Below are 27,473 nucleotides of genomic sequence, written 5' to 3' on the forward strand. Positions count from 1 at the left end.
AATTTTTGTTCTGAACATTCAGATTCTTTTATACTGTTCAAGTTTATTCTCTTAGGGAACAACATCTGTGACAAAGCATGAATATAAATTTAAAGTTTCTGGTTATAGAATACCACATCCAGAACAGCATTTCAGTGGGAGATGGGCTAAAACTCACGCTGTTTAGGACATGTCTTCTTTTTGGTGAAAAAAAAAAGAAAAATTATCCTTTTGTTTCCTGAAGTAGACAATGTTATGTGAATTAAGGCTTGTAAAAGGAATTCGGGGATGAAGATACTATATAAACAATAATCTGAGTGAGTGTCGTGATTTAACTATGGCTGGTAATTAAGCCCCATGCAGCCGCTTGCTCACTCCCCCCCTCACCCAGAGGGATGGGGAGGAGAGTTGGAAAGGAATGTAAAACTCAAGGGTTGAAATAAGAACAATTTAATAATTGAAATAGAATAAAAATGAAAGAACAATAATAACAATGATGACAATAACAGTTGTAATGAAAAGGGAAAGGGGAAAATAACATCCAGTGGGAAAGGGAGAAAGTAACACATGGTGCACAATGCAACAGCTCACCACTCGCTTACTGATGTCCAACTAGTCCCTGAGTAACGACCTGCCCACCCCGGCCAATTCAGCAGGTTTATATGCCATGCATGACACTCCATGGTATGGAATACCTCTTTGGCTGGTTCAGGTCAGCTGACCTGGCTGTGTCCCCTTCCCGTTCTTTTTGCCCCTCCAGCCTTTTCGCTAGCAAGGCCTGAGGAACTGAAAAGTCTCACATCAAAGCCAAAACACAGCACCACACCAGCTCCTAAGAAAATAATTAACTCTATCCCAGCTGAAACCAGGACAGTGAGTTATTTTATGTCATTTGATGTCAGTAGATCATAGTTTATATCACTTCTAGGCTAACTTTGATGAGTTTTCTGAACTTTTTTAATTTTTTTAAAGTCAGGTTGCATTAAAAAGTACAAGTTGTCATACCATTGTGTTCCAGTCTGAAAAACCTAAATGAATATGATTCATTAGCGTTAACATAGCATTTTAGTATAATGATAATTATCAGCTGCTAATCTGATGTGCTACATTTTCTAGCTGTTCACTTAAGAAAGAAAAAAAAGGATTGTTTTCTCCCTGAATGCCAGTTTTATTGTTACTTTTTTTCATTTGTAAATCCATTTACCTATTCTTCCTGTAAAAATAAATGGTTGAAAATAACAATGCAAATCTTACAAAGAAGCACATAAATTTGGAGTAGAGTATACAACAGGATACTTTTTTTTTCTATGTAGTAATAAGGCAATAGAATAGAAAGAAATTTCATAAAACTAACTTTTAGCTCAGAACTCTGCTTTCATTTTGCTGGGAATTCTGCCAGTGTCACTAATCCTTTATGTCCCTAGCAGGCTTTAGGCTGTGCATTTATGCCATAGGAGTACCATAAGTTACTAAAGCCCTGCTATTCCTCGTGCCAACAATTTCCTTTTTTTAGCTAAGCTGGGCATGCCAAGAAATACTTTGCCACCACATCTTTGAATATTTACTTACATGTGTCAACTTTTTCCAAACTTACTGAAAGACATGATCAAATTAGCTGGTTTACCTAACATAGAGAAAGCACTGAGTTCAATATTAGGATGCTATTTGCACAGGAAGAGGAAGATCTGATCTCTAAGTATATCTCAGAGGACATTAAAAACTTCATCTTTTAATGCCAAGCAGTGCAGAGGCAGGAGGAAAACTGTCGTTTGACTTTGTCATCTATAATGGATTTACTCAAGACCAGAGATCAAATTACTACTCACAAAATTTGTTTTTCTACCTCATCATGTGAGTCTTAGATGCATAGCTGAAAATCAAGCCTTAAAATGGGGACCAAAAAGTCACACCTTGCTCTTTCACTTTCACCAATTAACTGCATTCTTTACCCATATTTGTGTAGCTTCACCAGAAAGGTTGAGAGCACAACTAAATTTGATTACAGTAATCATTGTAGTAGTACTCTGAGAGAAGGGATCTATGGACCAAAGCCTAGAGAGAGCGCAGGTTCCCTTGTTAGGGTGAATTTCCACTATTTGTATTTTTTCAGCATTTTGTTCTGAGGTAAGGTGGTCCTCCATAACCAAGGGAAAATTGCAGGCATCCACTTTAAAGTACTATTTCAGTCTGTGAATACTAATCTTACCTCAGTACCTGCACAGAGGAGAATAGTAGAGTTGTATATGTTCTTCCATTATTTGGCATTTCCCATTAGCTGTCTAAGGCACTGACTTATTTGGCCATGTTTATCACAATTAAAGCTTGAAAAAACTATTCTCCCCAGTCAGTAGCTAGAGAATTTGGGCTTATAACCTGAGTTAGAAAATTCCACTTCCCAAGTACACTGTAAAAATTAGACATGTCAGTATTATGCTTGACACATTTACATCTTCATTTCTCTAGATTTCTTTCTCGTACAGCAAAAATGCCATTCCTGCAATGTATTATTTATTTGATCACTTGTGCTCTCAGCTCTGATTTTGATAACAAATAGTATGTATTGCAGCTTTTACTGCACTGTGATACTGTCAGACTGGAAAGAATTGTGTGTAAAGCAGTACATTTACCTTAGTAGTACTTGTACACTACTTCTTAGTGTCCACCTCTTTTTTGTAGTTATGAGAAAGCATAATGGGAAATTCAGGTGTGTCAACTTGCATGCAATGTTTTGGAAGGAAAGATTTGGGTCTTCATCTGAATTACCCATGGAAATTACTGAAACACATGCTGGAAAAGATGACCTTAAAATATTTAGTGGGGAAAAATTATGAAAAATTCAAAGAAAAACCTGAACCTAAACAAATGAACAAGGCATCTTTGTACAAAATACACAGGCAGTTGAAGAATATACAGCTCTTTAGTTTTATATAAGAACACAGTATCATGAATCTAAAATCGAGGAGCGTGAAGCATTGCATTGAATTTCCGTGGCAAGGTTTTTAACATAAACTAAAAAAAAAAAAAAAAAAAACAAACAAAAAAAAAACCAAAAAAAAAAAAAAAAAAAACAAACAAAAAAAAACAAACCAAAGCCTATCGTTTTATTGTCTTCCATGTGGGAACCAGGAACCATACTTATTTATAGTATCTATATTTATTTCTCCAGCATTTGTTCTGATTTGGTTCTATTCAAGAACATCTGTCTCATAACCTTTCAATAAAATAAAATAGTGTCTCTGGTTTCTGTTCAGGCTCAGTTCCCGTTAAGAATCACATAGCAGGCTTGGTTTTCTATAGTTCTTAACATACACCAGTTTACTACTGAAGCAAAAGAAGAGTTAGGGCAGACGAATATGAAGAGACAAGGAAGCCGTAAAGTGTTCATAATGAAAAATAACTCTTAAATATTTTGATATGTTAAGTCTGACAGTGACCAAAATTGGATACCACAGCAGATGTGAAAGAAGTCTTGTGATAAGCACGGTGAGTTCAGCTATACCCATTAACAGATGACCAGGATCAATCCATGGTCATGAAACCAGCCATTGTGGGTTGGCTTGCATCCAGGCTGCTTAGTACTAGTTGCATCAGGATGAAAACAATACATCCGTGTTTTGTAGTATTTGGGTCCCCTGTGATGCCTCTGCAAGCCTGTTACATATCTTTTTATTCACAACGAATGTGATACAATGAGAGGACTGTGCTGCATGCCACCAAAGTATATGTTTTTACCTGGTTTTGGGAGGCAGAGAGATTCAGTCTGGGTTTGTAGCAAGGGGGGCAGGAGTAAAGCTTCAGGCAGTCTCATGGTTTTGCTGTCCTTTATGAGTGGTCCTTTGAGATAACCATCTCTAGAATGATAACAGATCATTGTCTTGAGAGGACCTAAACTCACAAGGAGCAAACTGACTGTTGAGCTGGGTGGACAATGAAGAGTTCAAATCCTTAGCTTGTTTCCTCACTCTTTTATTTAACAGCGTAGGTATACTCATGGTGTTTATTTACCTAAATCCTTATGAAATGTAGAGGGCTGACCTCTGCCAGCTGCCAGACCCCCACCCAGCTACCCTATCACTCCCTCTCTTCAACAGGGCAGGGGAGAAAATAAAATTGAAAAGCTCATGGGTTGAGATAAAGCCAGAGAGATCACTTACTAGTTACAGTCATGGGTAAAACAGACTTGTCTTGGGGAAAATTAATTTAATTTACAGCCAGTTTAAATAAAGTTGGATGGTGAGAAACAAAGGCAAAAAATAAAATTCCTTCTTCTCCACCCCCCGTTCTTACCAGTCTCAACTTCATTCCTTCATTCCTAACACCTCTACCTCCTTCCCCTATCCCTGAGCAGTGCAGGTGGGACAGGGAATGGGTATTGTTGTCAGTCCATAACAGCCCCTCTCTGCCACTCCTTCCTCACACTTTTCCCTTACTTCAGTATGGATCCTTCATATGGGCTGCAGTCCTTCAAGATATATCTACTCCAGAGCATGCTTTTCACCATGGGCCATAGTTCCCACCAGGAGAAGCTGTTCCATATGGGGTCTCCATGGGCTGCAGCTTCCTTCAGGGAATACCCACCTGCTCTAATGTGGTCTTCATATATTGCAGGGAAATACTTCTACCATGGTGTCTCCTACAGACTGCAGGGAAACCTCTGCTCTGGTGCCTGGAGCATCTCCTCCCCCTCCATTTTCTCTCACCTTTGTGTCTGCAGGGCAGTTTCTCAAACTTTTTTCCCCTCACACCTTACTGTTTGTGCAAATTTTGCCCTTTCTTAAGAACTTTTCTTAAGAACCTTTCATTTTCACAGAGGTGTCACCACAGTGCCTGCGGGGCTCAGCTGTGGCCTGTGTTGGGTCAATTGGAGCTGGCTGAAACCCATTGCAGCCAGCCCGTGACAGCCCTGGCCATGTCCCACAGAGGTCACCACTACCAAAAACCTTGCCATGCAAATTCAGCATACCATGTCACATCAGTATTCTATCTTACAACACTACGTTTCACACTGGAACAGGAAACCAAGTATATTTAGGAGGACTGCATGAGCTACGTGATACATGTGTACATGAGGAAAGAGCAAAATCTTCTTGTCTACAGTTCAAAATGTAATGCTGAATGTGACAAAAGGTCTCTCATTTTTTGCCTAACTCCCTGATGGAAGCATAGGTATTAAGTTGTAGTTCAGGCACTTTGATTTGCCTTAACCTGTGAAGACCCTGATTGATCTCATCCTTTTGTTCTAATATGTACAGCTAGATGAATAACATCACTCCCTTGTTAAAGAGCAAAGCACACCTTGTCTAGTTGCATGTGTCTTTGCATTATTTAATGAATGTCTAAAAGCTTTCTTTTATCACTTTTTTTTCAGAATACATCGTCTGTCACACCACAGAGGGAATGGAAAGGTCATGAAGAAAGGAAACAATAATTAGTCAAAAGACACAACTGAAATATTTTAAAATAGCTTTTCTTTGGTAAACATTCTTAAATCCTTTAAAAAAATGAAGAAAAAAAAGATATGAGTATTAACTTTAATCAAAACTTTAAGGATGGACATAATAGAACAGAAAGAAAACTATTTCCAAGAAAAACATAGATAGCCTAAGATTATAGCCAGGTCTAAAAAAAGACCGCAAAGTATTTTCCACTCAAAATCTTCCATCTTGCCAGAAAGGACACAGTTCTGTCATAATTTATCAATTAGCATTTAGAAGTATTGGTTATGTCCTCAGAAACTCTAGTAGAATATCTGTCTGAACTCAGGCTATACCAAATCTTATCTGTGCAGGCTGACTGAGATGTATCTTACCAACTGGGTCCCCAAGCAGTTCACAGAAAGAATCCTTTGAGTTCCCATTTATTCAGCACCTAAACACAACATTAAGTTTACGAGCACCCCTTCCATGCCAAACATTGTCTTATGATGCTGCATTTCACCCCGTCTTGGTACAAGAAAACAGTACAGAAAGAGAGAGAACTCCAGGGTTCATCTAGGTTAAGAGCCAAGGCAAAGTCCAACATGTGCATCCACATAAGAAATTGAAATAATTAGGTTTTGCAGTTCTGTTGTACCCTCAGCCTAGGAAAAGATTCAGCCAGAGTGAACAGACCTAACTGGTCTCTCACACCTGAGTGCTGATTGCTGAGTTATGTATGGTGAAGACAAACCCTAATGAAGAAGTTCTGAAACATAGAAACTTCTGGATTAATAAGAGAGGCTGTGAGTTGGTCAATTATTATAACATATGGAAGATATGGTGCAATGAAGTCTTGCTAATCCTCTGGGTATGACTGAAAAAAGATGATTTTCATTTGCATACTTTCTAACTGAAAAGGTAATAAATTGGTGTCTTGAAAGAAAATTGCTTATAATTGGAGGTTTATGTATTAAAACAAGTCTGGATATTGTTCTTTTTTGGATGAGGGGTAATTCAAAGCTTGTAATTTGATGAATAATTTCAAAATGTGTGTGGTTCCACTCTAGAAATTCATCAGTTTAGGTTGACAGAATATAATTATTTAATTAAGTTTTAATAAATATCCACATGATTTATACTTGCATACTTCCTATAGTATGTCATTACAACATTGCAATGTTTCACCTTTGTCAATTTTAAGGTCTTATAAAGGTGATTTTTTTTTTAACTTAAAGGAAATTTGCCAAAAAATCAATACAAAATCTAACACTTTTTATTTAAATGTCATGAATTATAAATAGAAACCCACAAACTGTAATCAAGACACACTTTCCTGTATGTATAATTTAATTCAAGCAAATTAGCTGTCCAGAGCATCTTATATACCAACTAGTTTGAGATGAGATGATAAAAGCTGTAGTTTTTGTTGCAGAACTGGGTGCTAAGCATCTAACTCAGCCAGCAAACCTTTTAGGAAATGTTAACTGTCTTTTATACAAAACGGTAATAAAAAGAAATTATGTCAAAACAGCTGTTTTGTCACTTGTATACAAGCTTACTTGCACATGTCCTAATTTCTGTCTAGTTTATTATACTAAGGTGGTCCTACGTTTTCATACAAAATCTCCTTCTAGCCATATGATTTTTAGTGTTATAATAACCAAAGGCAAGTAAAGGTTCTATCTTTATCCTATTAGCTACTACTAAGTTATTGTTTAATTTTATATCCTGTTGTCGCTCCTCTTCTGACAATAGTTGATCACAAAGTGAGTACTAGCAGCCTCTTATTTCTGAGGACTTTCTGTTCCTGTGCTTCCGTTGCTATGGTCTCAAAGCAGACCATCATAATTACTCACTTTATAAACTTTTGACCCCATTTAGCATCAGTAGAAGCATTGTAAAACATGTTAAGCATGGCAGTCTGACTATACTCTGATTCAGATCTGTGATGAGACATCTTTAGGACATGGTGTCAATTTGATATCCTATCTCCCTCCACCTGCTTTCCGCTCTGCTGCAAAACAGACTCAGAGGAAAGCTTTCCCCTGGACTGGGGCATGTTCTTAGGACACCAGGTAAGATGTGATGAGCTTATTCAGAGTGTGTCAGAGTCCAATACTCTCTGACCAGTTTCTTTGAGATTTCCACATGTGGATGGTGCAATATTTAATATCAAAATTACTTATTTGAAGACTATTGATGTTACACAGGATTTCTGGTTTAGCTGAGTGATACAAAACATACTGAAAACACAATAAAAATTTAAGTGACACTTAGCAAAATACAGCAAGTACAATACACAGTTCAATCACAATACCAATGTGATTCCCATTATTGGTCTCTATAAAATGCTCACCATCACTACGTTTATGTCCCATATCACCCAGAAGGAATACATGGGTTGAAGCCAGCTCAAGGCCATTGGTGACTGAAATTGTTTTGCTAGTTTTCTAATTTTTTTTTATTCTGTGTTGGGCTGAGCCATGTTTTCATTCCCTCTATGCTGATTTGCCTGACTCGGGGAAACTTTTACACCACCAGTGGATCCACTCAGCTGTTGATAGCTGTTCATCTATAACAAAAGCCACCTTCTAGTCCCCTTTCTGTTCAAATAAAGTCAGATGCCTTACATTACTGTCTAAGCTTCTGGGGACATAATCATTGCCCATCTCCACTGATGCTTCCGCTGTTTGGCTTTATTCAGTGAGTAACATTCCACACCTAGGGGTTTAGTCAGTCACAATCTGCTACTGGTGCTGATATTTCCCTTGCCTTTTTCTTCTTCCTTCTTCTTCCTTTCCTGATACTAGGGCTTTTCTTACCCCATCCTTGCTATTTTTCTGCTTTTCTATTTGGTGATACAGGTATTTTGTATTACAGGGACATTTTTTTTAAGTATTTGAAGATTTAATCTTATTTATACACCAGAGTTCAGAAAAGGGCCTCAGTTTGTTTTTTCTAGGCCAATCATTTTGGAGAAAAAAAGATTTTTTCTTGACTTACATCATGTTTGAAGATAGTATTGAACTGTCCTGACTACAAACTGTTACGGCGTTTATGAATACTTTAATGCTGAACACGTAACAATGTATAACGGTATAATCGTGTATCTAAAGTATGATTTTACTTGTCACTCTGTAGCACAAATTTTACTCTAATCCTAATTACCATAGTTGCTCAATTTCTGTATTTGACTAATAACCTGTTATTAAGAAAATTCATTAATTCATTTTTAAATTCAAGATTAGTTTTAAGTTGTACTTTAATACAGTTTGCCTCAATTTAAATAAAGAGAGCTAGGGTAAATTCTATTGCCTTATTTCCTGTCTGTTTTATTCAGATCATGAAAGTGATCCAGTGCCCTGAGGTACATACTCATGTTTGTGTGACACAGGCATGATACTACTTTTTAGTACCTAATGCTTTCATATTTATTCCTATACTTAATATTACTAAAAGATTTTTTATAAGTTCAAATATACACTAAAAATGTACAATAGCCTTAAAATACTGACATCTGAACACACAAGAATGGTGATTGAAAAGGCAAAACAAAACAAGCAGAATCAGCAGCAGAGAGTCCCAGTTTTGGAGAGGGGAGCAATGACACAAAAACATCTGGCATAAGAAGGGAAAACTGAAGTGAAAAAACAAGATAAATCCATTTCAGTTCTAACTCTCTCACCAAAGAACTCCCAGGCCAGGTTTCCTTGACCTCCACAAGAGAGAACTACCAAAGTTCACAACCATCAGCAATAACTATAGGGCATCACCTCCATGGTAGTGCTTACCCACACCTACTGTTGTGATTTAGATCAGGAGTTTTGTCCATGTAGTGATGACGATGAATCCTGTGTAAGAATTGATGATTGTGAACAAGTGTATTGTCAATGACCAAATTTAGTGAAGTTTAATTTCACAGTTTAAAATTGGCCTGATTAGTTAGTTTTCTGAACTCTTCCATCACAACGCTTTCTAATTCGTTGCATGATAAATAGAGACACATATAGATAGATGCATAGATAGATACATGGATAGATAGATTCAGCTGCAACTATATCCTGATTTGGATGAACTAATCAATAACTTAATCTGTAGCTGATACAGGTGAATAAAAAGCCATCAGGTGGAACTGGAGGAACAAGTGAGTATCCCCTTTCTGGAAAAATTTCATGTTGTTTTTAATGAAGGTTATGATGGCTCCACTGCTATAGATCACAGTATGTCTTAAATATCTTTATGAGCCCCTGAAAGAAATAAAAATTTTAATTGGAAATAAAATGCTACATTATACTCCTAAATATAACAGCAGTATCAAGCTTTAAAAATAAATGTAGTAATCTAATAAATGAAGTAACTCAAAGAAGAAACAAGAAGTGTCTATTACTTTATTAGTAACCAAAAAAATCTTCTAAAGACCGAGAAATTTAAAGTTCTATCAGTTGAAAGTAATTCATCAAACTCTTCCATGTGAAAAATTCCTATGGTTTTTTGTTTAGATTTTAAAATCTGAGGTGGCTTAAACTTGCCTTTTTTATATAGGATTAAAAAAAAATACAAACAAACAAAAGAAGTCCCTAGTTTTGCAATGCTTCTTAATTACTTATGTGTTTATTAATTTTTGAGTTCTAGCTTTTGGGTTTTTTAACTTCCAACTGAAGTTCCTCGAGAGTAACTTTTATGAGATTTAAGAATTCAGTACTTGAGCTATTTGAAAAGTAATATATCTAAAATATCATTCAAATATAATTTATAATTATTCTTTTTGCTTGGTATTAATTGTCTGGGAGGCATACACTATTCTCATCACTTGACTATGAAAGTACATACTGTACTATGTAAAGCAGTAAAGCTCATATCTCTTAGACAGGATTCATTCTTTCACTCAGTCACCCTGGAAATTAATCTATACAATGATGGAGGAGTTGTTTGTTTTTGTCAAACATCAAAATTGAGATAATGACAGATGTTATTGATTGTCTTTTTCCTAGAAAGTAAAACAAAAACAGAAATTGTATCAGACCTATGAACTTTTAGAACAGGATTTTTTTTTTCTCATTTTTTCTTCCCTCCATTTCTACTAAAACAACATATAAACATATATATTTCTAGTGCTTAAAAGGTCAAATTCCTCTTTTGTATAGGCAATGCACCTCTCATGGATATGTTACTGTTCCTGCTCTTTCAGTGAAAGTCAGATTATTATATGCTACTTTTCTCAGTCCCATTTTCTTAATAGCTTATGTTCAATCAGTTTATGTGATTATTTATTCATAGGGTTCCAAGGTAAAGAGGCACCATCTAATAAATTCTTCAGCTCTTCCTTTTGCATAGCAATTGAAGCAGATGAAGTTTTTCATTTAAAATGTATGGAATATGTAATGTTCAGTGGCACAAATCAACTAAAACTCTCACTGAGATTTTTTGAAAACATTACTTTTTGAATTCCTTTTATTTAGTCATTATTTTTCATATATTCTCTTCACATATATTTCAATTGATGTAAATCCAAGTTTTATGTAGATAGACTAAAGTAGTTATTCATTTGAAAGTGTCAGCATATTCTATATTTCAGCTCCTGTATCCTTCTGACTTGGAAGTTTATTTGAAATGTCCTACTTTATGTCTTCATCATCATGTACAGTTGGGGTGAATATAAATATATTAAAGGGTATCCAGAACAATTTCTTGTTGGTTTATATATATAAATGAAACGTTAAGTAGTCTTGTGTGGTTCTTGGAGACTTTTGGGTCTAAAAACAAGTTACAGGCTTTCCTTTATTGGTTTCCAGAAATGAAAGGCACTTTTAAAGTCTTTAAGCCTGTGGTTGTTTGACCTTGCCTGGATGTCACATGCCCACCAAGCTGCTCTGTCACTCCCCACCTCAGAAAAATAAGGGGGGAGAAAATGAAGTGAAAAAAAACCCCAACCTTGTGGGTCAAGAAAAAAACAGTTTAATAAAAGAATAACAAAAGCCATGTGCTGAAGCAAAGGAAAAAGACATTATCCTCTACTTCCCATCAGCAGGAAATATCTGGCTGCTTCCCAGGAAGCAGGGCTTCAGTACGTATAGCGGTTGCTCTGGAAGACAAATGTTGTAAATAATAAATGCCCCATCTTCCTCTTCCTTTCTCTTAGCTTTTATATGTAAGCAGATGTCATATGGTATGGAATATCCTTTTGGTCACTTTGGGTCAGCTGTCCTGGCTATGGCCCCCTCCCAAGACCTCACCCACCCCCAGCCTACTGCAGGGTGGGGGGAATGTTGGAAAGACAGCTTTGGTGCTGTGTGAGCACAGCTCAGCAGTAGTCAAGCACTGGTGCGTTATCACCACCTTTCCAGCTACCAATACAAGCACAGCACTGTGAGGGCTGCTGGGGGGAAAATTAACTCCACCTCAGCCAAACCAAATACAAAGCCCCAGATGAAATGGGGACAATTACAACTATATTGTAGAAAAGACAAATGCATGGAAATACGGATATTACCCTCCTGTGTAACCAGGTTTGTGTTGTAGAGAGGAAGCTGACCTGAAGGCTCTTCTTAGCCCCATGCTCATTCTGTTGGCCAGATTAAGCTGTTCTAGAGCTTTCCAAGATTTCAAAAGGCAAGGCAAAGCAAAGCAAAAAAAGAAAGGGAAGGTATTTCTAGAAGTGTCATTATCAAATTTTAGAATATTTTCTTTCTCTTGCATAAGCTTACTTAATTTGCAGTAGTTAAAAACTTTTCTTTTTTTTTAACTCCACATCAATATTTGTAATGCTTTGGATTAAAACTTTATTGTACAAAATGTTCTTTCTGTTATTTGCTTATGCTGTTCTTGCCTTTCTCCTTCTCTTATAAAAGAAAAACTACTTGTGGAATGTGCAGTGAACAAATTTTTTCCTGAGTATAAAAGAGTAATTTATTTTCTTTTGGCGGCTTATTTCTCAGGCTAGACATACTTCCTGCTTTGGTTCAGCATGTAGCCTTGCAAGCATTTACAGTGGTCTAATGGTGTAGGCAGCAGAATAAAATTGAGCCACAGGAATGAGGACTGAGGACTTTGTTGTTTCTGGTTTACATGCAAGATAAACTCCAGTTTAAAGTACTGAAAGCAGTATAATTGTATTCCCACAGCATTTCAGTAGCCTTTTTCAGATGCAAATATATTATTAACATTATATTTATTAACAATAGTTATAAAAAATAGTTCCCTGCCTGTGTTAACTGGTGCAATATAGAAATACCCTTTATAGTGTTGTCTTCATTATAGAAATACCCTTTATAGTGTTGCCTTCATCATAGATATGTAGAACGTAGATTTAGAGTATTTGGTAAGCATCTTGTGCAACCTTTTGTTTATTTATCACATTCTAATTTGAACTTTGTTAGGTTTTTTATACTTTCCTCTAGAAATTATTCTTTCAGGGTAAGTAACTTTCAACATCCTTTCAAAATTATATGGTGAAATTGTATTCATTTGTTCTTGTGTCATTAGTATTTAGTAGCTTAAAGTACTCTTCTTTTTCTGTGATACTCCCTTTGTGATGCATTTGGAGTGCAATTCAGTCTCAACATTAGCTTTCCTTTAATTTTTTTATTTTTTTTTTTTAAGTAGAATAAACCAGACAATATCCTGAAGTAAAGCAGGTTATCCATGCAACTCATGATTCTCTACATCATTTTGAGATCATCTTCCTTGAATAGGGATCACCAAAATGGTACACAGGACTTCAGTTTGAACAGGGTCTCATACAGCGGCAGTCTGATCTATTCCTACTGGACATACCCTTCCTGATGTATTCTGACATTGTATCTCCCAGTTTTGTGCCATCTATAAAAATTCATTCACTCATTCTTGCTTTTCATTCTGATGTTAAAAAAGATTAGTTTCAGAATCAATCCTTTAATCAGACTACTAGAAACTTCCTCAAGATTCTTTTCTCTTCTTTTCAGAGACATTTGATGCTGTCTCTTTTTTAGCTTGGTCTTAGACATCACAACTTTTACCACTTTACAACTGTTATCTGTTAATCCATAGCTGCCTAAAAAAAAGGAAGAAAAATAAACAACAAACCACCAAACTACTTCTAAGCTGTCACTTTAGACTAATAAACACATCTATACATATGGAAGACAGAAATAAGGAAATCAATAAACTTGTGTTTCTTGAAATGCAAATTTAGCTTGCAAAATATAATTTTATTCACATTAATGCAGTTGCCCAGTTTAATCTGATTTAATAAAAACACAACTGTCTTTATTATCTTTTTTTTGTGTGTAAAATATATTACCAACATTCTGACCACATTTGCAGGACTTAAACTTGTTTAGGCTTTAGCAGACAGAACATAATAACTGCTTGTGTTTTGCGTGCTAAGTGCCTTGTTCTTCCTGAATGGAATGACATGTATATCAGACAAAACTGGTCAGGCTCAAGGGGGAGTTGCAGCTGGGAAAGGCTTTGACACAAACGAGGAGGATTATAGTTATTTTACACCAACAGCAGAAACTGCAGAACTCTAGATAGAATGTCTTTCTTCAATTTGCAAACAAAATAATGACCTTTTCAGATGTGAAATGCATCCAGTAAGGAGTATTATTTTTTCTTGATGGACCCTAGATAACTCTCAGGTTTACAGATTCTTACTTCAGAGAAAATCCTGGATATCATTTTTTGTTTGTGTGTCTTATCATCAAGGCAACAGCTCTGTAAGACACTGTAACTGAGCCATAAACACTTTCTAGTCCCTGAAAGGACACAAAGATGCAGCAGTATCTTATTAAAAGCTTGTGCCAGCATACTGCTTACTTTCTCCCATATTGCCATTTTGTTACTCTGACAACTGATTACCTCCTTCTTTCCCAAATTATATCTCCCAAAGTTTCCCAATTTCCTCAGCTCTGCTCATTTTTCTTCCTCATGTACTCAAGTGTCCATGTGTTGCCACAAACTCAGAAGGAGAATTGCATGACCTGTTCACATTCAGGAGAGCAAGAAGAAACTGTGATATGACAGAGAGTCATATTCTTGGACTAAGATTCCACATAAATCCAAGAGAGAGAAAAAATATTACTCTTGACACCACTTGATAGACCCAGCTGATGGTCTATCATCTCTTCTTTAGAGTTGACCTTGTCAGTGGCTTCCTTCAAGTGATTGTTAAGGTCCTGAGCGTACTAACAGGCCTTAATGGTCTTGGCCATCCTTCCCCTCAAGCCCACCTGGATTCTGGGGCTCCCCAGAGGTGGCCTGGGCCCTCCTTCACCTCAAGCTCACACAGCTCCTACAGGTCCCAGTGCCCACTCCATCAGCCCTCATGGCACCCTAGCGGATGGACACCCATTTGTAACACAGTGCTGCTCAGTCCATCTCTTTCAGCACAGGCCAAGCAAACTGTCTGTCGTGCTGTGCAGCTTGCTGCTCTGTGTATATCTGTCCCAGTCTTGGTTGGGATAGAGTTAATTTTCTTTTCAGTAGCTGGTACAATGCTGCATTTTGGATTTGGTATGAGAATACTATTGGTAACACACTGATGTTTTAGTCATTGCTAAGTAATGTGTACTCTAAATGAAAGATCTTTCTGTTTCTCGTGTTCTTCCAGTGAGCAGGTGCACAAGAAACTGGAAGGAGACACAGCCAGGACAGGTGACCTGAACTAGCCAAAGGGATATTCCATATGACAGAACGTCATACTCAGTATATAAAGCTGGGGGAAGAAGAACGAAGGGGGAGCTGGTCAGATTGATGGTGTTTTGTCTTCCCAAGTAGTCATTACATGTGCTGGAACCCTGCTTTCCTGGAGATGGCTGAACACCTGCCTGCCCATGGGAAGTGGTAAATGGATTCTTGTTTTGCTTTGCTTGCACACATGACTTTTCTTTACCCATTAAACTGTCTTGGTCTCAACCCATAAATTTTCTCACTTTTACTTTTCTGATTCTCTTCCTGTCTCACTGGAGGGTGTCCTGGTTTCAGCTAGAATAATTTTCTTCTTAGTAGCTGGTGATTTGGCTATGATGTGAGAACAATGTTGATAGCACACTGGTGGTTTTAGTTGGTGCTGGGTGATGTTTATACTCAGTCAAGGACTCTTCAGTTTCTTGGGCCCTGCCAGTGAGAGGGTTGGAGTGGCGCAGGAAACTGGGAGGGGACAGCCAGGATAGGTGACCCAAGCTAGCCGAAGAGGCATTCCATACCATATGACATCATGCTGAGTATATAATCTGGAGGAAGAAGAAGGAAGGGGGGACATTTGACATTATGGCATTTGTCTTCCCAAGTAACCATTATGCGTGCTGGAGCCCTGCTTTCCTGGGGATGGCTGAACACCTGCCTGCCCATGGGAAGCAGTGAATGAATTCCTTGTTTTGCTTTGCTAGTGTGTGTGGCTTTTGCTTTACCTATTAAATTGTTCTTAGCTGAACCCTTGAGTTTTACATTCCTTTCCGATTCTCTTCCTCATCCCTCTGGGTGAAGGGGAGTGAGGGAACGGCTGCATGCTGCTACGTTGCCGGCTGGAGTTAAACCACTACAATACCTCAAAAAAGTTTCAAAGGAAGAATCAATGGTTATATGAGTTGAACAATAAGAATAATCAGAGGTACAAAAATCATGACTACTGACAAAAGGTTAAAGAAACTAGATTGCCTACTCTAAGAAAGAGAACAACAAGGGAAAACATGATTCCAGTTTTCAGTTAATTTTTATGCATAAATTATTAATGAAGAGATAACATGACCACATTGTACCTTGGCTGCGTTTTGAGATAAAACAGAGTCCTGCCACTTTCCGTGTAAAACAGTCAGCAGTCTATAATCAGGAAAATATTCTAGTTTGTCAGTCTTCGGAAAGTGCCAACCTGTAGTGATATTTCAATTACCTCTGTGGGGTAGAATTTCCATCATCTGTTTCCTCAGTTGTGTTACTGGGTATCTTAATTTTTCTAAGTCTTTTCTACATACTGAGTAAGTTTTTAGGACCTTTAACACTCCAGTATCTGGTGCCTAAAAAATGATGTTGCTGAGTCTTAAGTTTGCATCTTCCAAAATGAAACTCAGCCACAGAGTGTGTGTGGAAATGAAGTTGTACTTCATTAAATATCTCTTCAGCACCCTGGGCAAGGTGGGACTATGGTGGTCCCTGCTGGTGCATACCCCATCTTGCTCTCTGTTCGTTTATCCTAGGCTCACTGGGAAATGGGAGGGGAAAGAGGGATGGCGAAGGACGTACATACAGTATAATTTTCATTCATGTATTCTGAAACAGCTTGAATGAGCTCTTCTCTCCCATAATTCAAATATAGTCAAAGTCATCTTCTGGGTGCAGCCTAAGATTCTAAGGTGTCTACATGTGCATAGAGTAAATAGAGCATGTCCAGCGAATGTGTGTATGACTCCTCCACTGTAACTTGTGTCCTGGAGCATGCTTAACACATGCAATTCTACTACATAATAACTCTGTTTATCTTTCATATTCATTAATTAAAATGAGTGCCCAGCTTATATAACTACAGGTTACAAAGATGATGAGAGGACTGGAGCATCTCAAGAAGAGAAGACGGAGAGGGGATCTTATCAATATCTACAAATATCTTAAGGGTGAGTGTCAAGAGGATGGGGCCGGGCTCTTTTCAGTAGTGCCAAGCAACAGGACAAGGGGCCATGGGCACAAACTGCAACACAGGAAGTTCCATCTAAATATGATTAAGAACTTCTTTCTTTGAGGGTGACAGAGCACTGGAACAGGCTGTCCAGAGAGGTTGTGGAGTCTGCTTCTCTGGAGACATTCTAAATCAGCCTGGACACAACTCTGCACAACCTGCTCTAGGTGAATGTTCTTTAGCAGGGGGTTGTACTAGGTGATCTCTAGAGGTGTCTTCCAACCCCAAACATTCTGTGATTCTATAACTATCCTAATAACATTTTCTTCCTATAATGTACAATATATCCACCTCTAGCACCTAAAAAAATAATAATAAAATAACTTCCAAAAAGGTTTGGGAGAAGCAAACACCCACAACATTTATGAAACTTAGCATGAGTGCAGTTTTTCATACCAAATTAATTTCCAGATTAAGACATGCTTACTGTAAATGAAGAAACAGTGCCCAGCACTGAATATGAGGTAAAATGCTCTGCTCAAAAAATGCAATAGAAATTTCAGAAGTAGCTGTTAAGGTGTTCTAAGGCACTTCTTACTGCAATAAGACCATAACGTTATAAAGACAGGGAGCAGGAGAGATGTGTGACATATATTTTATCTGATTCACAAAGCTATTAGCTAAAAAATAATAAATTTAGTAAAATCAAAAGGCAGTATGACCCTGTAATGACTATAGTACTAATAGGAATCCAAGTCCAGGCTGAAGTAACTATACAGCCAGTCATTTAGAGACAGATATTTTAAAATCTGGTCAATTTACCCTTTGACTTACCATAAATCTAAGCTTTTAGTACACTTATACATTATCTTTGAAATACTTTTTGCAATGAACTGTACTTTGACATCCTTTTCTGTTTAAGTGAGCCTATGTCTATTGGGCAGTTAGTATAATTCAAAGATGAGGACATATATTCTTTATTAGTTTTTGTTTCTAGTAAATGTATTTATGAAACACCATTGATTCAGATATTTTCTTATGCATATAGGATAAGAGTCAAAGGTTTTTAAAGTCTGTTGAATTCTTTTACTTGACCTCATTCAGCAATGGATCAGATCTATCATCATAAACTGACTTGCAAAAGTATTTAACAGTAAAACTTGAAAGAAGTGATTCTTTCACTACCTCAATATTCAAATGGTTACTTCACTTATATCATCTGCAATGTGTCTAGCTGATATCTGGCTCTCTGATCAGGGATAAGGAAGCTAAAGAAAAAAACACAATTCATCTTCCTTCCCCATATGAAATTTGTTATGCCAAGGGAAAAAAAATAACACTCACCTATTATACATTATTAATACAAGATTGAAATTTCCCATAGAGAGTTTTTTCAAGTTTTCATAAGTAGAAGTCTCAATCTGTGAGTAATAAATACTGCTGCATATTGCAGTGCTCCAGAATATTACCCATCTTATAGACATTGTCATACACCCTAAAATTACCTGGATACCGACTGAGCACTTAATTCATTTCCTAAGACATTATGCAACTGTTTTAGTGTCAGGAAATGCATCTCACTAGGTTTGATAATATCACTTTTGGAAAAAAGACAAAGATTATTGATTTTGACTAAAGACTAAAAGCCAACTATTATAAATCTGGCATTGAGGTTGAATCTGAAGAAATAAAAAATAAAATAAAAAAAAAAAAAAAAAAGGAAAAAAAAGGAAAGGTAAAATAATGAAAACTTTCAATTTTCCTACAAAGAATCCCACAAAATGTTATAGTTAGAGGGAAGCATGTCTGGGAGGAGCCAGAACCAACCTAGCCAGCATTAAAGAAATCCAAAAAACTGCTAACATTCTCATGTTTTTAATAGGGATATTGTCATTGTTATCAACTCCAATGAAAGAATAATAGCAGGTATTCAACTTTAACCACTAAAATATTTCAAATAAACTATTTGATTAAAGACTCCAGCTATTCTTGTGGGATTCTTTCTCCAGACATTTTTGTCATTTGCTATTTCATTTTCTCTTTTTCATAATTCGGTCTTTTCTCTCCTATCCTAGATACTCCATTTGAGACAGCAGACATTTCAGTTTCAAAATAGTATAGCATTTAGCTTGTCAATATTATATGAATAGCTTAAATTAAGTGTTCAGAATCTGGATAAGGGGGGTAATAGGGAAACCTATAAAAATAATACAATAATAATTATGCAGTATTAGGAGGATTTTGTGGATGGCATTCAGTTCCAAACTACAGGCATCTAAATATGCTAGTATCTTGTTTCAGTCGCCAAAGCGTAACTGTCCACTGCCACCAGCAATGCACCAGAACATCCTGCCTTTGGCCCAGCTGCTACTCAGAATAGCAGACTTTGTGTTTGTCAGCCCTCTACTGTTCTTTTAAAATACCATTTATTACCACCCTTCTTTTCATGTTACTATGTGTCGGCAATAATTGTTTTGAGTAGGAGCAAGGAGGCAAAATAAAGAACAGTCAGTTCTTCTTGCCAAGATTTTTGACTTATTGACATTTTTTTCAACTGGTTTGTCTGAACTAAACTCCAAGACGCAAGGGAAAGGCTTCATGTCCAAATCACACTCCGTATCTCTGTATCATATCAGCATGTAACGGTTACAGGTGTCATCACAAGAAAAAGTTGTGAAACTTGTGTATGCTTTTACACCATGTCAACTTTAAGACAACAGTCTACAATCAACAGTGTCTGCATCTGAAAAAATGGAATTGCATTTTGTCATCTTTGCTTTTCTTCCTCAGTCTTCTTTCAGCTCTTTCCTGAATCTGACTTAGAAAAATGTTCAGCATTAATTCTAAATCAGATGCAAGCAAGAGAGAAATGCCTAAAGTCCTTTTCAGGTGTTCACATAGAAGTTTCAAAAGAATATGTTTTCAGAGCAAAGTACTTTCTTCATGTGCTTCCAGTGTACAACACACCTTGCCTCCTTTCTGATTCATCCCTTTGCCTTTATACTGTATGACAAGTTGATTCTAAATCTGAAAGTTTCACTCCTGTATATTCTTGGTGATTGAGGTATTTAAGCAGAAACCATATAACTTGATAAAATGTATTTTTATTTGTAATCAATAATAGTCATGAAACAAATAGTCAGCAGACACTGGTATTTAATCTCTTTGTTTATATCTATAATAAAAAGCATACAAATTTTGTAAGTTGTATTCTTTGCTGTCCTGCATTTTCTCTTCCTCTCTTGCTGTTGCTTCATCATACACCTTCTCCTTCCTCTATGATTTATTGTTCCTACATATTAAAACTTGGTTGTTTTCTCTGGAAGAAAATTATACCCTGGTATATGTTCTTTGTAGCATACAGGCTAATCCAAGGGAATTTCTGGATTTCACAGTAACACAAATATGAATATTTTTGTGTCCACTGTTTGTGGGTATAAGCAAGAGCATGTGACCATCAGATACATTTATACACATTGGAAAGAAGAATTTGAGGAGCAAATAGAGGACTACTAAGGGGATATGTGCTAATATCACTTCAGTAGCTGACAAGACCAAGAGAAATGTGTCTTTACTGTGTGCTTATAACAATGAAATAAAATTCCTTACTCAATATTCAAGTCTGCTTTCTAGACAAGAACAGTAAGCTAACATTCAGTATATGTAAGAAAAAAATATGTTGTGGAGATACAGAAATTTAAAGAAACAGCAGATTTTGTACAATATCCCAGAATGAAGCTTGCACTTGTTACCATATCAGAAATGACAGGGGATTCTTTTAGAATCACTTCCAACACCAGATCTTCAGATATGAAGTAGTAAAGATAGCTTTATTTTTGAAAGCAGTATGTCTTTGAATGTGGTCTTGTTCACATGTTACTTTCCAAAATAAAGCTACCTTTGTTTACTGATATCTTTCTCATTTTAAAATTAGATAGAAATACCCACGGTTTATCTACCCTTTTGTTTGGCTACCTTTTTGTTTGCTGCAGAGATCATCACTCTATAGAGTAAATTGGCAACATTTTAACTTCATAATTTCTCATACAAGTCTTTCATCTAATTCTCAAGTAAACCTGTGGTTTTCAGGCACAGTGATTATTTGGAGATAGGAGGAGTTTTTATTGTTTGTTTGTTTTCAGTTCAATAAGACTATAGTGTATAGTGCTAATATCTACCAGAGTGACCCCAAAGACACATACTGCATAATATGGCATGGCATAAGACCATGTAAGGATGTTTGAATGACCAAGACCCTCTGGATTATTGTTTGTTGACTGTGCTGGGAAGATGGAACTAAATCTGGCAGAGTACATTCCTGGTTTTTGGTGGAGAAGTTCCTATTTGCTATGCCTGAGTTTCCTCTTTGAAGGAACTAAGAGCATTGCTTCCGAAGAAAGTCTGATATGAATTAACATTTATGTAAAGTGTACAGTGAGTCACTAAAAATTTGAGGCAAACCAGAATGTAAACAAAGAGCTAGTCCAAGTAATACAGCTGAAGAGGCACATCTCAAACCTAACCCAAACTTATGGCAAACATCTGATTCACTGCCTACCTCTATTATAGTTTCTCACAATGAGAGCACAGAACATCAGAACACAGACTACACAACTTTCTATCATTACTTTTGTCTGGATAGCTCTTAATTCTTTTGACTGAGAAATCATATATAGCTAGAATGTCTTTCTTTCTTTGAGAGTTCATCATTTTCTTGATACTCCAAATGTACTTAGAGCTGATGAGTCTTACAAAATGCTTTGAGCAGTTTGAGAAATTAAACAGTTTTGAAGTACCTTGTAGTTCCTCATGTTCTTTAGTGTGGTCTTGTTCCCGTACTTGTACAATGTGTGCATATATTGGATCAATGTGCTATTTAATTACTCTTTCAAGGATATACTGGCCCTTCTAGGGTACGTTTACAGATGGGTACGGATGTACATTAGTTATCTCAGTACTTCAGGGTGATCACATTCAAGCTTACTTTGAAAGCTGCATAACTGTCAACATTTTTCTATATACCAGTCAATAAAGCTGTGGGTCCAGTACAAGTAGAAGTTCACAAATGACACATTTCAGAAAATATTCAAAACTTTGAGTTTGAATATCTTTTTTTCCCCCTTTTAATTCCAGAAGAAAAGCATTTAGTTAATGTTAATACTGAATGCAGTCTACTTCACATTTGCAACAACATGACACCACTCTTTTCTGTGCCAGTAAAATCTAGGTCCCATTCTCTGGCCTCTGGCTTGTTTCAGAACAATAAGACTTAGGAAGTTTCATTTAAAAACACTGTGTAGAAGATTCTAACATAGCACGTGAAAAGTAAGAATTCTTTTCTTTTTTTCATGGAACTATATCATAATACATTTATTAGGTTAACTTTTGCCTCTTTATAATACAGTGGATGTTGTATGTAGACATCTATTCACAAAAAAAAAAAAAAAAACAACCCCACAACCCTTCCCAAACTGTGTAGTCCAAAAGCTGCCTAACCATTTAGATTCAAATGACTCAGTTCTCTGTTTAAATCTTTGCCCTAGATCCTTTTGAGTAAATTGCCCTATTTTACATATTCTTTACTAATGAGCCATTTTTTAACATAGAAAAACTCCTTAATAAGTCTTTGATTTGTTATAGTTTGTGCTCAGGACTGTAGTAAGGGGGCAGCATAAGCAACCGATAGTAAATCAAAAGCTTAATAACATCTTTCTTCCCTCATTCAGTTTTCAGCTACACAATACTTTAGTACCTTAAAAGTCATAATTTAATTTAAAAATCCAGATACAAAAAGGGAATATTCTCAAACCAATGAAGTATGAACACTCAATTCTCTTGAGGCTAATGGGCCATTTACAGCAAGGGGCAGTGTTACTATCTAAAATGGAAGCAATGCTTTATTTTTCCCACTGTAATCTGCCCTTTGCCAGTCTGCCTCTACTGTATAAAACCACTGCATTGCAAAAGTGTTATGTATCTAGCAAACAGTGATTTCATTTTATTCTTATAGAAAGCCTGTCTAAGAGAGGCAGATATTGACCACATAAGCGTTCGTCTTTAAAATCTATGCCAAATGAAGTCCTGGGCTACAGAGGAAGTAAAACTGCAGGAGACACAGATTTTCTCCCATTATATTCTTCAAAAAAAAGATCAAATTGGAGATATTTTTTTTCCTTTGTCACTACCTTTTTTTTTTTTTTTTGACAGAAAGCAGAGGTACACTGCAGCCAGAAGGTTACAGAATACCTTTAATGCTTCCTCTTTAGCTCACTGTAAAGCTGGTGAGCAAGTAAATCTCTGCTGGATGATTTCACAGCTCAGCATGAGCATCATGTAGGAAGGCAAAGAAAATGTTTGCTTTTTTAAGGCTATAGGCAGAGATCCAAGAACGAAAAGGGATCTCAAATGGCTAAGTACAAGTGGCGATCACCAGCAGATAATTAAAATATTGAATAGGACTCTGAGGGAATGGTGTACAACAGCAGTAACTTCCAATATCCTACATTTGAAAAAGAACTAAGACCAAGTTTCTGAGTATTTGTTGAAGAGATGGTGAACTACTATATAAAAGTGGTGATATTAGTATGGTGATTTAGACACAATTTAGTTTGCCTAAACCAATCCCTGTGAAAGTCTGACAGGATGGGCAACTTCCCCCCACCCCCCCCCATCCCCCTTTTTAATCCTTGATATTGTCTTAGTGACTTACATACTTGAAACATTAGTTTAGCTAATTGTTTACTTTAGCTTGAAATTTAACTCATAATGTCAAGGTAGGAGTCAGTGGTTTTATTGAGTTCGCCTGAAGTAAAGTCAGACAAACCAATGTCAGAAGGTTTATGACCTGTAGATCCAATGTTATATGGATGAAACCTGTTCAGCAAAGACAACTGATCTTTTATTGACCACAAATCCTAGGACACAACTTCATAATGATTTTACTGCACATCCATAGGTCAGGTGTATATGTATAGTAGATCTGATGCAGGATATGTTGGACTAATTCTGCAATGGCTAGTTTGGAAAATCCCAAGAACTACACTTATTGCATGTGCAGATAGATTCCACACTGCACAAACAGTGAAATGTCTGGTGTAGATCTAACTTGAAGTTGTTTTTCATATGCTTGATAAATATTTATTATATACGATTTATGTAGAAGTAGGGGTTTTGCAAGTACTTATCAGAATGTTAATTGAAAAAAATGTTTTTATTTGTTAATAATAATGCTGCTATTCTCCAGCCATGCCAATCTTTTAATATTTGATGTTATTTAAGAGACATTTAGATGTGCTTTAAGATACAAACTTTTGACATTTTCCTATGTTTATCTTCTGGTTAGTATTTAATTCTCTTTCTTACTGTGTTACAGATATGGCAGAATAGTGAAGGTGGATGAAAAGCAGTTCAGTGTATAATTTCCATGAAGACATATGCATCTGAGATACTGGACAATTCAAGTCTAACAGAAGGTTGCTTCAGTCTTGTCTAGAGTTAGTCCTCTTCCTGTAAAGAGGGTAAAGCAAGAACAGAATAGTAGCAATGCAGAAAATGGGGTCCTTGTCCCTAAGTGTGACCATAAACTAGGTCGTTCATTACTGGATATCTGAACTCTTGCAGTATTACTTGATGACAGATCCACGGTAGCATCAATTTTATCTAATTTTAGTTGTCTACCATTCAGATGTCTACAGCTGAGCTAGTCACCCTGGATTCTCTTTATAGTCAATAGAGAAAAAGAGGCACTTTTTAGGGAGAAATTCACCTGACATATTTTTGACATCTACTTTAGGATGAAATGAATCATGCCCTAGAAGTACTTATTTCTCTTCACTGAGTAAAGAAGGAGCACAGTGACTAGCTCACCTGTAGAGATTTACATTGTGAAGGTCTAAGTGACAGGAGCCCTATCATTTGATTCTGATCCTTACTTTAATCAGTAAACGATAGTTCTACAAAAGAAAAGAGCTTTCAAAATATGATTGAAAGCCATGCACTTCAGAATATCCCGCCAGCTGGTGCCATATGAGCTTATACAATGCCCAGCAAGTATGATGGTTTCAGTTAGCTGGAATGGAAAATAAACCTGAAACTCAATGTATTTCTACATGCCAAAGGCTCACCCTGATCATGAGGTTTTGAACTAAATGGAAACAGCATCAAACTCTCACATTCTTCCTTAGCCCTTACTTTCCTTGAGCATATCACAACCTTATTTTTGCTCCTATTATGAAATATCTGATCAAAATATTTTGAAGGAATATTTGTAAGGATAATATAAAGTACATCTTAATAACCTCAGTTATTTTCATTTTCTCTGAAGTAATTTAACAAATTAAACTTAAATTTGTAAATTATTTTGAATGTTTTGAACTATAGATTTAAAAAGAAAAAAGCTTTATCATTTATTCCCTAGCACTAATTTTACCCTAACTTGACTTTAAAAAAGGTTTCCTTTCTCTTCTTCTGAAAAAAAAATGTAATTTCCTACAAATATAATAAGACTGGATAGCACTAATTCTCCATTTTTGTCTTATTTGCCCCATAGAATAAGAGACTAGCTTCATATTAAGAACTATTTTTTTAATTGGCATTATTTATTTTGTTTATTGATATACCTTTGGGTCACTTATTTTATAATAAGAGAGTGGGAAAAATATTTTGCCTTCTATAGACTTTTTTAACTTCCTTTTCCTTTTTTTCTTATTATCTTTTAATATGTACCTGTAGATGACTCATTTCTTGACCTATTCTAATATTAAAAAGCAAATTCCTCATTCCTTTGGGTATTGTACTGTAGATGTTACAACTGTAAGCAAATTTCAAGCTTTACAATAGAAATCTCTAGGGACTCCATGTGCAAAATAACAGCTAAATGATATTTTTGGTATTTTGTAAATTACTTCTCTGAATAATAGGTGGTCATTATAATTTTTGTAAATTTTTCATGCTCTGTACATGCACTTCAGCAATTGCACTAGAAACAACATAAGAACCCTTACAATTGTTAACAGATAAAACCTGAATTTGAGTTTCTAATTATTGTAAATGTGATAAAAAGTAAAAAAGTGCCTTTGCCACAATTAACTGATTGGATCCCTCGGAAGCTTTAAATGTACATCATTTTCCTGTAGAAATTTAAAGAAATGGAAAAAGTTAGTTTCAATTTGAACATACTTGCTTCTTTTTTTATTTGTTTTTCCACATGCATATCCATTCCAAGCAATTAATGTTCAGTCAAATGTCTATAGCAGGATGTGGAGTTGGTAATTGTTTGAATATGCTGCTTTGCTAGACAACATGCATATTCATAACCAGGGTTACTAGTAGATTTATGTTTAATATAAGAGGAGGAAAGGATAAAGGAAAACGTAATGCAAAAAGTTAAATTTTTAATATATGGCACATTTGTTATAAAGGTTTTTTATTCAGCTTTGATAGAACTATGCTAACAGTGTAAATGGTATTTTTAACTGATTTTAGAGGTACAGAATAGCAGTTACTTTTAAAAAACCCACTTAATTCTTTATAAATAACATCAACTCTAGAAAGAATTTGTTTCACTTATCGTATGCTGTGTCAGATTTAGTTCCAAATTTTATAACCCTAAACTTAGTTGTGTAGATATAGTCAAGATATAGCCAATATTACTCAAGTCTTCATTGTCTATGTTGTGTGGATCACCACTGGCTATAATGGAAGCTTAGATACCTAATTCATATGTAAACAAGTATCTCAGACATCAAAAATTTAAGGTTCTACTTTGTGGAGCTGAATGTCATTTTTTAGAGCATAGATATTTATAATGTCTCAGTCTGGAACTGAACCCCACATCTCTTTTTCTTTTCCAAAGCTATATCATGAAAGTAAAATTCTGGAATATGGCTGACCCGCCTCTAGTTCCCTGGATCCTCCTTCTTGCCTCTCTGGAAGATAGGAGGGACATTTGCTTTCTTCTCATCCTCTGGAACCAGCTAGTTAAGTCTCCAGTTCACCATCACTTTTCATGGATAATCACACGTGGTCTCACAATGACATCAGCTGGCTGATGTCAGCTTCTTCAGTGCTTGTGGGTACATCCTACCAAATCCCATAGATTTTTATGTGTGCAGTTTGTTGAAATGGTAAATCTTGCCAACTCCAAAGTTTTTCACAGGTCTCAGGAGCCAGGAATTTTTGAAAGCCCGTCTTAACAATAAAGACCATGGTGAAGAAGACATTGACTACAACCTTTTCCATGTCCTTTGTTACCATGCGCTCTGCACCACTGAGCAACAAACTCACATTTTCTTGGCCTTCCTTTTGTTGCTGATGTACCTGTAGAAACCCCTTTTTGATCTTCATGTCCCTTGCCAGAGGCAGCTGTAAGTGAGCATGGGTATATCAGCAGCAAAAGCAAGACTTAACCTGAACTGCACCATCTTTCCAAAAGGATAAGAAAGTTAGTGTTAGGCATCATTACACTAACTACCCTGGCTTCTTTCTTGGAC

Source organism: Falco naumanni, chromosome 2 (assembly GCF_017639655.2).
Source record: "Falco naumanni isolate bFalNau1 chromosome 2, bFalNau1.pat, whole genome shotgun sequence".
NCBI classification, from domain to species: Eukaryota; Metazoa; Chordata; class Aves; order Falconiformes; family Falconidae; genus Falco; species Falco naumanni.